This window comes from Lichenostomus cassidix, chromosome 2 (genome assembly GCF_008360975.1).
Source record: "Lichenostomus cassidix isolate B80296 chromosome 2, HeHo_3.0, whole genome shotgun sequence".
Classification (NCBI taxonomy): domain Eukaryota; kingdom Metazoa; phylum Chordata; class Aves; order Passeriformes; family Meliphagidae; genus Lichenostomus; species Lichenostomus cassidix.
This window is the reverse complement of record NC_139482.1, coordinates 64,438,239-64,452,515: the sequence shown is the minus strand read 5'-3', so window position 1 is coordinate 64,452,515 and position 14,277 is coordinate 64,438,239. Positions and strand designations below refer to the sequence as shown.

At 44.2% G+C, this 14,277-nt stretch overlaps 1 long non-coding RNA gene across 1 annotated transcript in view; it reads right to left on the bottom strand.

Annotated features, from left to right (window-relative positions):
- LOC146441513 (uncharacterized) overlaps window positions 1-14,027 on the bottom strand; it is a 29,147-nt gene extending 15,120 nt beyond the window's left edge. The window contains exon 1 of the long non-coding RNA XR_014849944.1: window positions 13,951-14,027. This is a non-coding gene — a long non-coding RNA (uncharacterized LOC146441513). The remainder of the gene's footprint in view (window positions 1-13,950) is intronic.
- Between the last annotated feature and the right edge of the window lie 250 nt (window positions 14,028-14,277).

Genomic DNA, 14,277 nt, shown 5'->3' with positions numbered 1-14,277 from the left:
AAAGCATGAGGAAATAACTTTCAAAATTTTATCCTTTATAAGCAAAGTGATAAATATCTGCCAGCTCCAGACAGAAATCTGCTTTTTCATTTCTGGCTCCAGCTCACTTGTGGCAGTGGAGGGAGCAGGGGCTTAGTGGAGTCTCTCAGCACCTGCTGAGGAGGGGATCTGCTTTGGCACCAGCATGGCTGCACTGACAAGGGTAGTTAGACTTCATGGTTCTCTCCAGGGACTGCACCATGCCTCCCTTCATTCCCAATGTTCTTAGGAGTTTCATCTTACTCTGCTGTTTTTACTTGATGTCTCTGTTGATGCTTCTTTTTCCAAACTCCCCAAACCAGCAACTTGACAAACCACAGTAAGAGTTTTGGGAGAGCAAAACATTGACCCCAGACCTGCTCATTTGTTTAATGCTTGCTTTTGAGGCATGCAGCCTGCTGACATCCTTCAAAGTGAGTGAGTGTCTTTCCCCTGTGCTGGCTGGCAGCCTGGAATGAAGAAGCCACCTTGCCTGGGGGACACCCATGGCTCTGACTGACAGGCCTCCACACAGCAGTTTATCTGCCAGCCAGCTTTGGCTGCTGTGCTGGAATTTGGGACAAACAGGAGGATGCCTGCTCTTAGCAGGGATGGGGCAGTGGGGGCCTCGTGTGACTGGGTTATGGAAGCAGTGAGCAGCCATGGGGAACTGGCCATGGGAAGCCAGCAGCAGGCTGCCTAGCTTGAAAAACATCCGAAGTCCACTAGATCCTCACTGGCGGCTGGAGTTTAGCACAGGCATGAAAAGGCAGCCTCCAGCCAAATGCAAGCACAGCCCAGATGTGAAACAGCTATCATTGCCTGACTTCACCAATTAAATTGGGACCACTCTCCTATTCATTTGCTTGTTTGTTTATTTTTAGAGGGCAACTTCTTTGTTGTATTCTGCAGCTGTAATTTGATTTGTCCTAGCTTTTCGTGTGCTGTTGAAACAAGCTGAGTGGAAATTCCAGTTACATGCCTTCATTTGTTCCCCCTTGGCATGCAGGCTACGGGAACAGGGCTACAGGCCCATTGGCCTACGTGTCATTAATCTTCTGGGAACAATGAAAAGAGAGCATTTGAATGTGTCTTGGCTTTTCCGGCAGGCTCTGTCTGAAGGACTTCTCCTTTATGTGGTAAGAATAACAAAACAAGGGAAAAAAGGGGAGAAGAACAATAAAAAATCCTTCAGAGGAGAGTGCATGTGTCCGTAGGTGTCCATCAGCCTCACTGGATGGGGCTGCATCCCAATACCAGGAATGAAAGCCCATCCTCACAGCAAGGGGCAGAGGCCAGGGCTCCCATTCAGGCATTGAGAACCCAAAAAGTTGAATAGATGCATCTTTTGATGCAGAGTTGTGTATGTAGATAACTGTGCCCTTTCCCTAAAAGTGGAGGCAAGGCAGAAGGTTGTATCTGCAAACAGGTGGGTTGCAGCTCATCATGGCTTTGCTGGAGAGCAATTGTTAATCTTAGCAGATGTGTGAAAAGCTGTGGAATTTTTCTGCCTGGAATTTATTCTCTGACACAGTTTCCCACAACATTCTCCTGGAGAAACTGGATGTTCGTGGTTTGGATGGATGTACTGTTTGCTGGGGAAAAAACTGGCTGAATGGTAGGGCCCAGAGAGTGGTGGTGAATGGAGTTGCATCCAGCTGGTGGTCAGCCACATGTGGTGTTCCCCAGGGCTCATTGCTGAGGCCAGCCCTGTTTAATACCTTTAACAATGATCTGGATGAGGGGACCAAGTGCACCCTCAGCCAGTTCGCAGATGACACCAACTTGAGCAGCAGTGTTAATCTGCTGGAGGACAGGAATGCTCTGTGGAAGGATCTGGACAGGCTGGATTGATCACAACAACCCCCTGCACTCGAGTCTTGGGCAGTGTCTGGAAAGCTGCCAGGAGGAAAAGGACCTGAGGGTGCTGCTCAACAGCTGGCTGAACATGGGCCAGTGTGTGCCCAGGTGGCCAAAAAGGCCAATGGCATCTTGGCCTGTATCAGGAACAAGTGTAGCCAGCAGGAGCACCACTGTCCCCTTGTACTTGGCACTGGTGAGGCCACACCTTGAGTGCTTTGACCAGTTTTGGGCCCCTCACTACAAGAAAGACATTGAGGTGCTGGAGCCTGTGCAGAAAAGAGCAACAGAGCTGGGGAAGGGTCTGGAGCACAAGTCGGATGAGGAATGGCTGAGGGAACTAGGGTAGTTTTGCCTAGAGAAAAGGCATCTCAGGGTGTCCTTATTGCTCTCTACAACTGCCTGAAAGGAGGCTGTAGCCAGGGGGATGTAGGTCTCTTCTTCCAGGTAACAAGTGACAGGACAGGAAATGGCTTCAAGCTGAACCTGGGGAGGTTTAGATTCAATATTAGAAAAATTTTTTTTGTGGAAAGGATAGTCTGACATTGGAACAGACAGCCCAAGGAAGTGAGGGAGTCACCATCCCTGGAGGTATGTAAAGGACATGTAGATCTGGCATTTGGGGACATGGTTTAGTGGTGGATTTGGCGGTGCTATGGTTGGACTCCATTATCCTACAGGTCTTCCCCAAATTAAATTATTGTATGATTGTATAACTGCACTTAGGATTTCCCTGCCCTCACTGCCCCTCACTTACCACACTTGCTCAGTTTTGTCTCCCATATAGTCTGTGGTGCAGGGATTGCTGTTTGCTTAAACAGTTACTGGACTGGATTCATGGGGAGTCAACCAGAACAAGGTCCCTAAGACCAGGAATTCACCAGGCACTCACAGTTTTCCTGCCTGATGTGTTGCTTCCCCACAAAACTGGGGTTTGAGGCACTATGTGCCAGCTTTCCTCTGCAAGCACATGTATCTTAACTCATCACTTAGCATAAGGATTTCCAGACTTTCTGGTAAGATAGGTGTCTGAGGAAACCTTAGGACTTTGATTATAGGGCTGGGCAAGCAGCAAGAATTCCATTTTGAAAAATATTTCAAGGTGTTGACACTTGTGTCAAAGTGCAGTAAAACCAAGACTCTCTCAATTGTTTTTGCCAAAAATAAAATAAAAATAATAATATGGAGAAAGAAAGGCGGGGGGTGGGGGAAGTATACACTGCACAATAGCCAACAGCTCAGACTTGAAAAGTGGTCTGTAATCTGGAAGAGGAAGAGCACTCCTTCCACCAGCCCACTCACCATCCCAGGGTGTGCCTCCCTAGGCTAGAGGTTCTTTTCTGCACCCAAGAAAAAAAAATGCTTTCTGTGTTCTTCATCAAAAGCAAGCAAAAAACAATAGGTCCCTAAGGAAAGCCTTGGTTTTAATCTACTGCCTTTTCCAAGAAAACACCCCCTCCTTTTCTTAATCTCCCTTGCCATCTCCAGTTATAACATTCTTTTCGCCTGTTCTCCACCATGCAAAGAATCACAGTAGATCTGGTGCTCTTGAAATTGCTTATTTTTTTCCAGTAGGGAAAAAAACAATCAGAATTTCAAAAGTGTACTACGAATATTTTGGCGTTGAGCTTCCCTGTGAGCAGTGTTGTGCCTGTGAATGTTAAATTTCTACTAATCCTGCAGTAGGTTAGTAATAAGCTCCAAGCAAACGTCCTTACCTTCTCTGGAAAACTGATGTTCTCTGGCAAAAAGATGAAAGAGGGAATAAAAAGAGGATTTACTGGTGAGAAGGGAACGTAGTGTGAGAAAAATGGCATCATGTTCAGTTGGATGGGCCAGCTATAAGGAAAGCAGTGACTGGAAGTGGGAGAGCAGGCTGCTGCCACCCCGCAGCTCCTGCCCTGCCTGCACAGGCGAGCACAGCAGGGCTCCCTGTGGGAGAAAGCCCAGATGTTGCCAGCAGTTCTCTTCAGTGCCCTGCCCAAGAGTTCTGGTTTATGAGACCAGACCAGCTTTCTTAACCTTACCCCTCCTGCCCTCTCCATTTCCAGCTGTAAGGAAGTGGACTCAGGGTGTTGCCCATATCCATGTCTGGCCTTGGTCTACTTCTGTCCTGAGACCTCTCTGCAGAGCCATGGCACGCAGCTGGTGTCCACTGGAGGGACTGGCAAATGCTGCTCACTGACACGACTGAAATGAGCCAAGAGACTGCACTTGGCACCTTGGGGATTTTCTGGCCCCCTCTAGTACAGACAAGCAGGGTTCATCAGGGTGGTGATTTTAAGGTTTTCTCAAGGTTTTTTGGCTGGCCTTTTTGAGAGACGAAATTAGCAAGTGATCTACAAGACAACCTTCAATGAGCTCGTGTATTGTAGTCTGGGTGCTCTGGTAGTGTATTTGCTCGAGAATAAATAGTAAATATTACTGATAAGGAAATAATAACTAATACGTGCCAGAGATTTAATCGTGTGTTATTGGAATTTTCATCAGTGAAACAATTAAAGGGTTAGACCTTACGAACTGAAACTGCCTGACTGAATGGTGCATGAGAAATTTTGTTCAGAGGGAAGCTTCTGGGAAAATACCAATTTATGTGTCAGCAGGAAAGCTGGAAAACATAAGTATGTCTAAATAAAAAATGAATGACTTGACAGAAATGTGTATTTTAGGAAAACAGTCATTCATATGCTCTGCGGATTTAAAATTAATGATGGGATTTTTGATTTATCAGAATTAAAACACTACAGCTTCACAAAGAGAAATCTCATTAGTGAAGCTGCATATCTGGAAGTTCACAGTGAAAGGGCAAATGCTAAAAAAAACCCCTTATATTTCATCATATCATCAGGAAGCCAGGAAAAAAGAAAGTGTCTTTTAAATTCAGTTTAAAGTTTCTTAGAAATTGAACTCAAACACAATAATTTAGTGTTGCACTTAAAATGTTATCAAGAAAACAGTTAATTTTTGGTTCTATCGAGGAGATAAAGTGAAGAGTCCCCCACTCATGGCCATCAAGTTTTTCAAAGGAGCCAACTTGTGGTTGGAAAGGGACGCTCTTTACCATAAATCTTTCCTTTTCCCAATTTCCCAGTGAAAGGAGAACCGAGGAGAGGGCCTAGCCCAGAGCTGGGCTGCTGGCATCCACCATCATCTCTGGCCAAAGTAAACCAGGGCAGAAGCCTCTGCTAGATCTGGGTCTGGAAGAAATTTAGCAGCAGTGAGTGTGGCTGAATTGAAAATCTATCACCCCCTCAGTCTGTCACCCCCAGTCTATCACCCTCAGTCTATCACCCTCACCTTGATTATTGGGTTTTCCTGGAATATCCAACCACTTCCAGGCCAAGCTGAATCTCATGCTCTGTTGTAGCACCAGATTTAAGTCCCTTCACTGCCAGCTGTGCAGGGAAGGGTTGAAACAAGGCTTCTTGCCAGCAATATAAGCACCCAATTGCTTGACTTTCTGGGCATGGGAGTTCTCTTGGTAATCCCCCTTCCCATCAAAATCTTTAGACAAAGATGGCCATTTCTCAACCCATCCCACAAGCAGCGCCTTAAGATCTAAAATTCATCTCTGTCAGCAACAGCAATTCTCAGATAACCTTGCTTACAGTTTCCTTTTGTTCCTCCCTGCCTTCCTTTCATCCGACTCTGGTATGTCATCCTGCACTCAGCTCAGAAAGCTTTAGGCAGAGCTCCTTCCTTTGTTGTGTGTTTGCACACCTTGCACAGAGTGGGAAGACCTGAATCATGACTGATACTCCTGAACAACAATGCATTACACACACACACATATGCAAAACCCCCAGCAACACCAAAATGGGGATTTGTTGGTATTTGAGCTGCACTTGGCATCCCCAACCTACCCATGCAGTCACCAGCTGCATGCTGATGGAGTTTGGCCCTATGTGCTGGGAAAGAAGTTATCTAACTTTGGGAAAGTCAATTAAATCTCAGTATGTCTCAGCTCCCCAGAAATCTTTTAACTGTGCTTTGTGAACTGTTGTGCTGTTCGTGGTGGTGGAGGCACCATGTGCCAGTTGCCTCAGAGACAAGGCACAGTGAGGTTAAACACAGAGATATCTTAGGAACTAAATGTAACAGACCTGCTGCTGGATGGAAAGAGATCTTCCAGCCATTCAAAGCTCAGGGGAGCATATTAGTGTGTGTGATGTCTGTACGTATTATATATGGCTCTGAGTGAATTGTAAATACATGCACATACATATTTTGCATCCCCAATACTTTACTGATGTAATTGATCTCATTGTTTCAGTGACTTCATGTTTCTCTTGTAGCTACAGCACATGAGGAAATAATTTTGCTCAGTAAATAAGGTTTCAAACAGACAATCTTTTATTTTCTTAGTATTATCAGAGGAAGGCAGGATGGTTTGAAAGGAATGCAGCAGCTTGGAAACAGAAGAATACTGCTTTTATTTTTTTGCAGGTGTCAATGTGCATAGGGGAATAGTTGCTAGCAAGAATTTTGGAATAAATTAACACCTTCCAGAAATACCTTGGGCCTCAGACCAACAAAGCAATTAAACATGTGCTCAGGTTGGAACACTGCCTATTTTGCAAGTCACTTATGTGCATAATGTTAAACAGAGGCTTAATTACTCTGCAAGATCATACAAAAGCAGAGCTGGAAAGGACCTCAAGAGATGATCTAGAGCAGCCCTAGCAGCTGTTTCACTAACAGTCCTCAAATGACAGGGTTTGTGCAGCCGCCTCTGGTACATTGTTCCAACTATCCTTCAAATGAGAAAGTTTTGAGTTTTATTTTGGGATTTGGGTTTTGGTTTTCTTTCCCCTTTTTTTTTTGTTTCTTTTTTTGCCCAGGCTGCTAGCTCAAAATATCTTCTTGTCAAATAAACAAAACTCTCCTTAACACAGAGAACAATTAAACTCTTTTCTTCCTGTAACACCCTTCTTGCATGCTGCAGGACAGACAGCATCTCTCTTGTTCTGCCCCGATCCTGTTTCTGTACTAAACAAAGATGGTTTCTACAACTTTTGCTTGGATAATGTGTTTTTCACATCACATATCATCCCCATTGCTCTGTTCTGAGCTCACTGGGGAATTACCTCATTTCAAGCAGGGAGCCAAGCTGATGTCCTACCAGTGTCTTTTTTTTCTCTTACTTTTTTTTTTTTACACACACAGAGTTAGCCAGTTTCCTAGCGTTTCACATCCAGCCCTCTTATTGATATACCTTGAAAAAAAAGATTCATCTTCCTTTCTATGTGCACATTGAGCTTCTAGTCCTCTGTATCCCCAAAATCACTGCTTGATATGCTGCCACTTCTCTGCTTATTCAGTCTACTTTATTTGGCATTCAAAAATACCTCATCTTTGCTGGATTTCAAGCTACAGACTTGAACTCCCTCCTCAGTTTGGATCATACTCTAGCTTTACAGCTAGTGCTTTAAGTGCTGACCTCACTGTCAGTCCCAGCTTCTAAGGAATAAGGTGAACAGAGAAGAGACTAGGATAAATGTTGGAAGGACTTCCTTAAATGTCATCCTGCCCTGACAGTGAATGACTGAGACCTGCTCTCCAAGAGCAGTTTTTAACTCAGTAGCAGGTTCAAGTAATGTGATTTCACCAAGATCTTATTTTCCTATTTTGCTTCTCAGAATATGGTGCTGGAAAATGGCATCCTGCCTCTTTCTTAATTACTGGGCTACTTACCAAGTAAATTGGTCTGACATGCCATGTTGTTAAAAATAAAAAAAAATTCAAAAACTGCGCACTGGCTAATATTTGTCAACATATTGTTCTCTTGGGGTTATAACTCATTAAATTATTTGTTCTACTATCTTTCCATTTATCAAAGTTAGTCAGATTAGTTTTGAATTCCATGGCTCCTCCTTTTTCCTTTCTACAAAGACAGGTCCACTCGCTGCCGTCTTCCAGCCCTCTAGGACATCCCCTTTAAACCTAGAATTCTTGCAGATAATCACTAATAGCTCAGTCTGCTCTGAGGATTTCCTTAATTACACTAGTGTGAGTTTCATCAGACCTCATAGGCTTGAAAACATTATCTTTCTAAAAATTGTTTGGGCAATTCTTTTTTCTTTTCTTTTTTCCTTTTTTTTTTTCTTTTGTGGTTTTTTTTTTTTTTTTTTTGCTTTGGCCTTTATATTTATCATCTGCTAAATCAATTTCACAGTTAATTTTTACAAAGAGTTGAACAGCCTTCTTTCTTTCAGCCGTTATTTCTCCTCTTTATCCACTAAGTAATGGGTTTTCCTGTGTTGTCTGGCTGCTCCTGGATATCTGGGAGGTTTCATACCACTCGCTAGTTCATTTCGCATTTGCATGCTTGTGCTATTCTTCCATGTGCATTCACCAGCACAAGAGTGCACTTCCACTTCTACATTAACTTCCTGGATAATCTTTCTTCCTTGTGGTAGTCTCCCATAAGGTGCTGGTGCTGTCTTACTGCTCTTCAGCTGTACCTTTTTGTCCTCTGCAACTCTGACTGCTTTGTGGCTGTCCTAATGCAGGCTTGAATACTAACTGTCCCCCAGAATTTCTTCCTGTGAGACCTGACTTACCATTTCTACAAGTGTTCATTTCATGGTTTTTACTCTTTTCAGGAATATAATAATTTTGGGACCATCATCATACCCTTTGCCTTCTATTTTAAAGCTTTAATTCAATTCCTGCCTGCTCAGTGGCACCAGGACTAAAGTATGCACTCCTGCCCCAGACAAGCACCCCCCTTCCTTTGGAAACAGGCTTTTTTCTGTAGTATTTAAAGAACACAATGAACTATGTCCAGCCCTCTTTGATTAATTACTCATCTAAAATTTCCCCATCATCAAGCCTTTACTTGCCTTGATATTTGCAGTAAGCTCTGCCAGGTTCTGTCTCTGTGAGTGCTGCCTTGTACACTGAGGTCAGGCTCGGCGCTATTGGTTTCATTATGGGATGCAGAAGTCTGTAAATTAAGTCTTTTACGGGGTAATTACACCTCCAACATCTTGTTGATCAGGTACCTTCAGGTATGAAATGGGGTATTGCCAATGCTTTAGTTCCCAAAGGTAGCAAAGACTGCAAAGCACTGAGGTGTCTGACAATGGCCAGATGCCTATGGGCAGCCTATTAGCTTTTTGTTTGTCAAATATGTAATTGTGTGCACTCACTTACATGGACTTCTCTGCAAAAATGTAATGCTTGAGATGTTTTGCAGTCCTGAACATACCAGTCAGGTATACTGCCTTGGTGTAGTCTGAAAACCTGATAACCCTCCAGAGATATTAAATAAATCAGAGAGTCATTAATAAATCTCATCCAGTGCATAAACTGATTATATTGCCAAGGGTCTACTGTCAGTTACATATTCTGCAGTAGTACTTCTGTCCAATGCGGTTTTTTTCCCACATGCAGGGAAATGGAGAGGTGACTGAGGTGCCAATATTGTGATCCTCCCTGACTTCTGCATCTCCCACCGATCTGCTCTTGCCTTGTGCAGATGTTGCTGTGAGTATCTCTATGTTCTTGCAGTGTGTGGACCCTCAGGCAGGAGCAAAGGCTTTCCCCAAAGACAGCCAGTGCTCCCACTGAGCAGGGAGGGGATCCCTGTGCTCCCACCATCCTGGCAGACCTAAACCTGGGTCTGACTGCAGTTTTACCCAGTAGCTGTTCTTAAAACATTTCTCTTTTGCATAGTTTCTTGTTTGGTTGTCTGAAGTGAAGGCTGGCAACTCTGCCTTTTCCAGCCAAGGTTGCTGGCCCCATGCAAATCCTTGGGGTCCTGGATGGCTTTATCACAAGTCTCCCTGCTCCTGTTTAATGAGTGCCATGGCTACAAGTACCACTAGACTGATGATATTCACATGCAGGAAACAATGCAGGGAAAACAGGATTTGCACGGCTCCGGCTGCACTGCCCCAAGAATTGCAGGAAGTGATTGTACTTTATGAAACCGTCTGTGCTCCGCTAGATTGTCTATAGCTTTTAAGGTCAAGCCGTAGCACACGGCGTTTGAAATGCCCTTTGTAATAATGAGGACTGTTTATGAGCCGTGGTACAGGCTGTATTGTTTACCCTGGGCTGTGGTTAAAAGGTGCTATAATTCAGCCTGTTTTGCAGGATGGCACGGGGAATCTATCATGGGCCTTTCTGGCATGGGCTTGGGCTGGGTTCAAAGGAGGAATGTCCATCATGTCATCTGAAGTATCCCCCGGCATGTAGAAAGTCACGCAGCACGTGCGGCTGCCTGCCGCCATGCAAAGCCAGCAAAAGAGCCAGGGGGAAATCAGGAGGGCCTGTCAGGGACCTGGGACATTGCTCTGGGCACTTCCTAGAGCAGCCCAGCTGCCCCCTTGAAGCTGGGAGTGGCACGAGCCACACAATGGATGTGCTCAACCCAGAGAGAGGAACAGAGCAGAGATACAGGGCAATCACGGCCCCTGCCAGCTAAGTAGGAGAGCTCTGGGAAGCAGCCACAAGTTCAGGGACCATTCTCTGCTAATGCCCTGATCCTTTAAATTGCATGAGTGCTGGCCTGTGCCGAGGCAGGACCATGGAACACGGCTGAGAACAATGTGATTCTGCAAAGTGTGACTGTATCAGAGGTGCTTAGACCCTATCTCCAGTGCCTGGCTCTGGTTTAACAATACCAGGGTCAATAAGATATTAAATCTGCGTGGCTCAGGCTTGCCCCCCCAACCCCCCCCAAAGAAAGGGGGGATGTTTGCACCAGATCTCTTGCTTTCTGTTTCATTGAAGGCTGCAAACTGAAAACCTTGCTGCTAGCCCTCTTCGGGCTACAAACATTTAGAAAATAGGTTGCTCATGCAAGCTGTCAGTCATCCAGAAAAGCTGTGTTTAAAATAAATCACTGCTGCTCCCATCTTGGAAGTGAAAAAGACCGGCCTTTGTGATCAGCTGCACTCTGCCATAAGGAGCATAACAGGTTCAGAGGCTTTTGATGCAGCCACCAGTGATAATGTGGACATCTTGGAAACACTGTAGGTAGGTAGAGACTTGTGGCCATGGTGGAGTCTGGAAGCTGGAAAATATCCTCTTTCAGACACAAGCCTTTGGCTAGTTATCACACCAGGTCAGATGAATGGAGGAGAGAAAGTCAGAGGACTAACCAGGACCTGTGAAAAGTGACAGTATGCTGTGCCTTGAATTCAGGTTTGACTTTATCAGCATGAAGAGGTTTTGGAGCACATTGCAATCAAGATGTGATATGCTCATGAGAGGGAGGGAGAGAGCATCCAGCAGGTGTTGGAAGAGGAAGATGGGAGACACAGGAATCCTTCAAGGGGACACTGTGTCAGTGTTTTTCAGGCAGGATCTGTGGGGGTATAGACTCCAGCAGTGTCCCAGAACACTGGGGGGGTGGGGGAGCCATGAAACCAGCCCCTGCAGGAGCTGATGAAAAGGCTTGGCACGCTCTTGCTCTGCTTCACTCCCTCTTTCCCCATGATTGTGGTCAGGAGAAAGAATTTACCCCCCTTCCCAATATATGGTTGTGCTGTAGAGCAGGTAAATTGCTTGAAATGTTTAGTGTCCTAAAGTAAGAAGTCTGCTCTTGGTCCAGTTAAATTTGCTGTTTCTGCCTCACAGGGGAAGATCTGGCCTCAGAACAAGGGAAATACTTTGCTTGGGTAGGCAAAATCTACTCTCCCTCCAAGCAGTGAGGAGCCAGCCCGGCATCCTGAAGTACAGTGCTGTTTTCAAATAAATAAAACTCAAGAAGAGAAGTTAAGGGAACATATAATTAACATTTGAAGAAGATACTGAGGGATAAAATGCTTGTCTTTGATAGACATCTTTCACATCCCCTCTTATTGCTCTTATGAGCACTGTCACTCATTTTATCCACCTGTTGAATCGTGACATGAATTAAAACCATCCAGAGCAGAAGCTTGGTTTGGACAGAGTGCTTGCACAGGAGTGTTTGCAGGGTTCTAGCTGGACCTTGGCGTCATCATTGCAACATCACTAATAGCTCCTGCCACCAAGAAAGATGTAGGCAGAGGAAGCCACCTTTTCCAGGCATCACCAGTTCAAATACCAGTTTGGCAAAATCCTTTGGTGCAGGCAATATTCCCTCAGGAGAGAAAGCCCTTTGCCTCTGCTACACCCTTTGCACATCTCCTCCCACCCACCCTCTCCAAGATCTTGTGTATGGGCCTTCATGTCCAGGAAAATTTATCTGATTCTTTCACTTCTGTCTTTATCCCAATTCTAGTACTTTGTGGCACCAACACTTTTGAAGAGTCTCACCAGCAGTCTGTAAATATTGGGGAAAAGGCTCTACAGATCTGGACACCAGTGGACAGTGATAACCCCCAAGTGCTAGGAGATATGAGCTTCTAAGAGATCTAAGGGATTGATACCCCCAAATTTGGGAAGGGGATTAGAGAGAGGTGGCACAGATTTAAAAAACTGGAAACCAAAGCCTCTTCAAAGTATTACTCACTTTAAAAAAATCTTGGCATACATACATGTAGTGTGAGCAAGCATAGGGATCTGAGCTTATTTTTATTTTTTAACAGCTAGTTGTGGTTAAAGCGCTAGATGCAGTTTGGACACAGCACATCATACCCTCCAGGCTATATAGAGCAGAAAATGAAGAGGTGGACAAAACAAAACTTTAAAAAGACAAGAAAAAAATCTACTTTTCTGTTTTCACTCACATGTCTAAGTTTGGTCATGCTCAGCTCCTTCCTGGTAGAGCCCCATTTCTATTAACCCACTGGCCATCTTTTGGCAGGTGCCAAAGAATTTTAACACCCCAGCATTGTTCCTTACACCAGCTTTTGGGTTTATCAGATATGATCACTTGCTCCATTTCCCATTGGTTTTCTTCCTGGAAAAACTGGAAGCGTGTACCCAGGAAGATGATGACGACTACATTCCTAGAGTGACTATATGAAACTTCTGAGGTTGGGAAATGTTTCTGAGCATGCTGTACATGTGAGTAATGAGGAGAATGACTTCCAGAAAGCAGAACAACTGTCTTTATTTGAAACGTGGGTCTCAGACATTCTTTCTGTTTTTCACTTGATTGCTTTTGCTTGTATTTTAGGTCACACAGGCACATAGGACACACATGTTAAAGATCATGACAGACACCACAATTGCCTATCTGGTTGTCTGTTCATAGAAAGGTCTGATCTTTTTCTCTCCTCATCCCCTTTGTCCTGTCTACAGGGCGAGAAAATTGCAGGGCACCCTTTTCACAACACTTGCCCAGCACCATCTCAGGCATTCAGTGCAGAGACATCTGAAGCTGTAGCCGATGAATACATCTTGCCAGCTGATCTGTAGTTCCTACCAACCACCAGAGCATGGCTCTCTGGAGAACATAGAGTTTAAAAAAAATCAGCCTCAGAGCAACCTGACATAAATTACACAGGAAACTCCTGACCGGTTTGGCTCCGTGCTTGTAACAACAGCTTTTAAGAACTCTGCTTTACTGGCAATCAAGACTAATTCCAAGGTCAGCAGATCATAACCCTTTATCAAATGATAAATATTTGCCTTCATAACCTGAGCACAGCTTGTGTGACTGGGGAAGGAAGTTAACTTCCACCAAAAGACTTTTGTTTGTTCACTTGTTTGTATGTTTGTTTGTTTATAACAAGTGGCTAACACTGGTACCAGAGTCTGTGCCAACACCCCTAACTACAAGGCTCAGTTTTCCCGTGTAATGCATTTGGTTGCTGTCACAGACAGACCTGGCTGCCTCTGAAAATCAGTCTGTGCTTATGAGATACTTACCTAACTCAAGAGCTTCACGCTTTCATGGGTCTGGTTTCCTTTTTTTGCAGTATTTAGAGTAATTCACACAATTTTAATTTAAAAAGGCAAAATTCAGAGTTGTATGTTTACAGTTTAAATCTCTTGCCAAATATTTCTTTTCTACTGCTTTTAATTTTTATTATAATTTCTTATTGTTAATTGTTTGATTTCAATCAACACTTAGACGTCTAGGGTGTTATGCAATCTCATTCTTACCAACCCTGGCATTTCATAAATCTTCAGTGGTGTCGCCCTTGTTTTAAATATTATAAAAGATTTGAGATAATTTTTACTTACATTCTGGCTTTCCAGCCTCTTGGGTGCATTCATGCCACACTTCCAGGCTTTCCCCTGTTTCTGTGCAGGCATCCTTTCTCTAAAGGGAAACTAAATAGCACACAGTCCCAACAGCCCAGAAACTGGACTCTTAATTAGGTCATGAACTATTTCCCAACTCACAGCTAAAGCTGGCAACATTATGGACAGTTCAGAAGAGATCAGACCAATGTACAATTGAAAGAATATGCAGTAGAGTTCAGATGTATTTGCACTCTGCAAAGGGCTTGGGTCCCCAGTACGGCACTTAAATAAATGAATGACCAGAAGGATGGTATTTTTAAGACC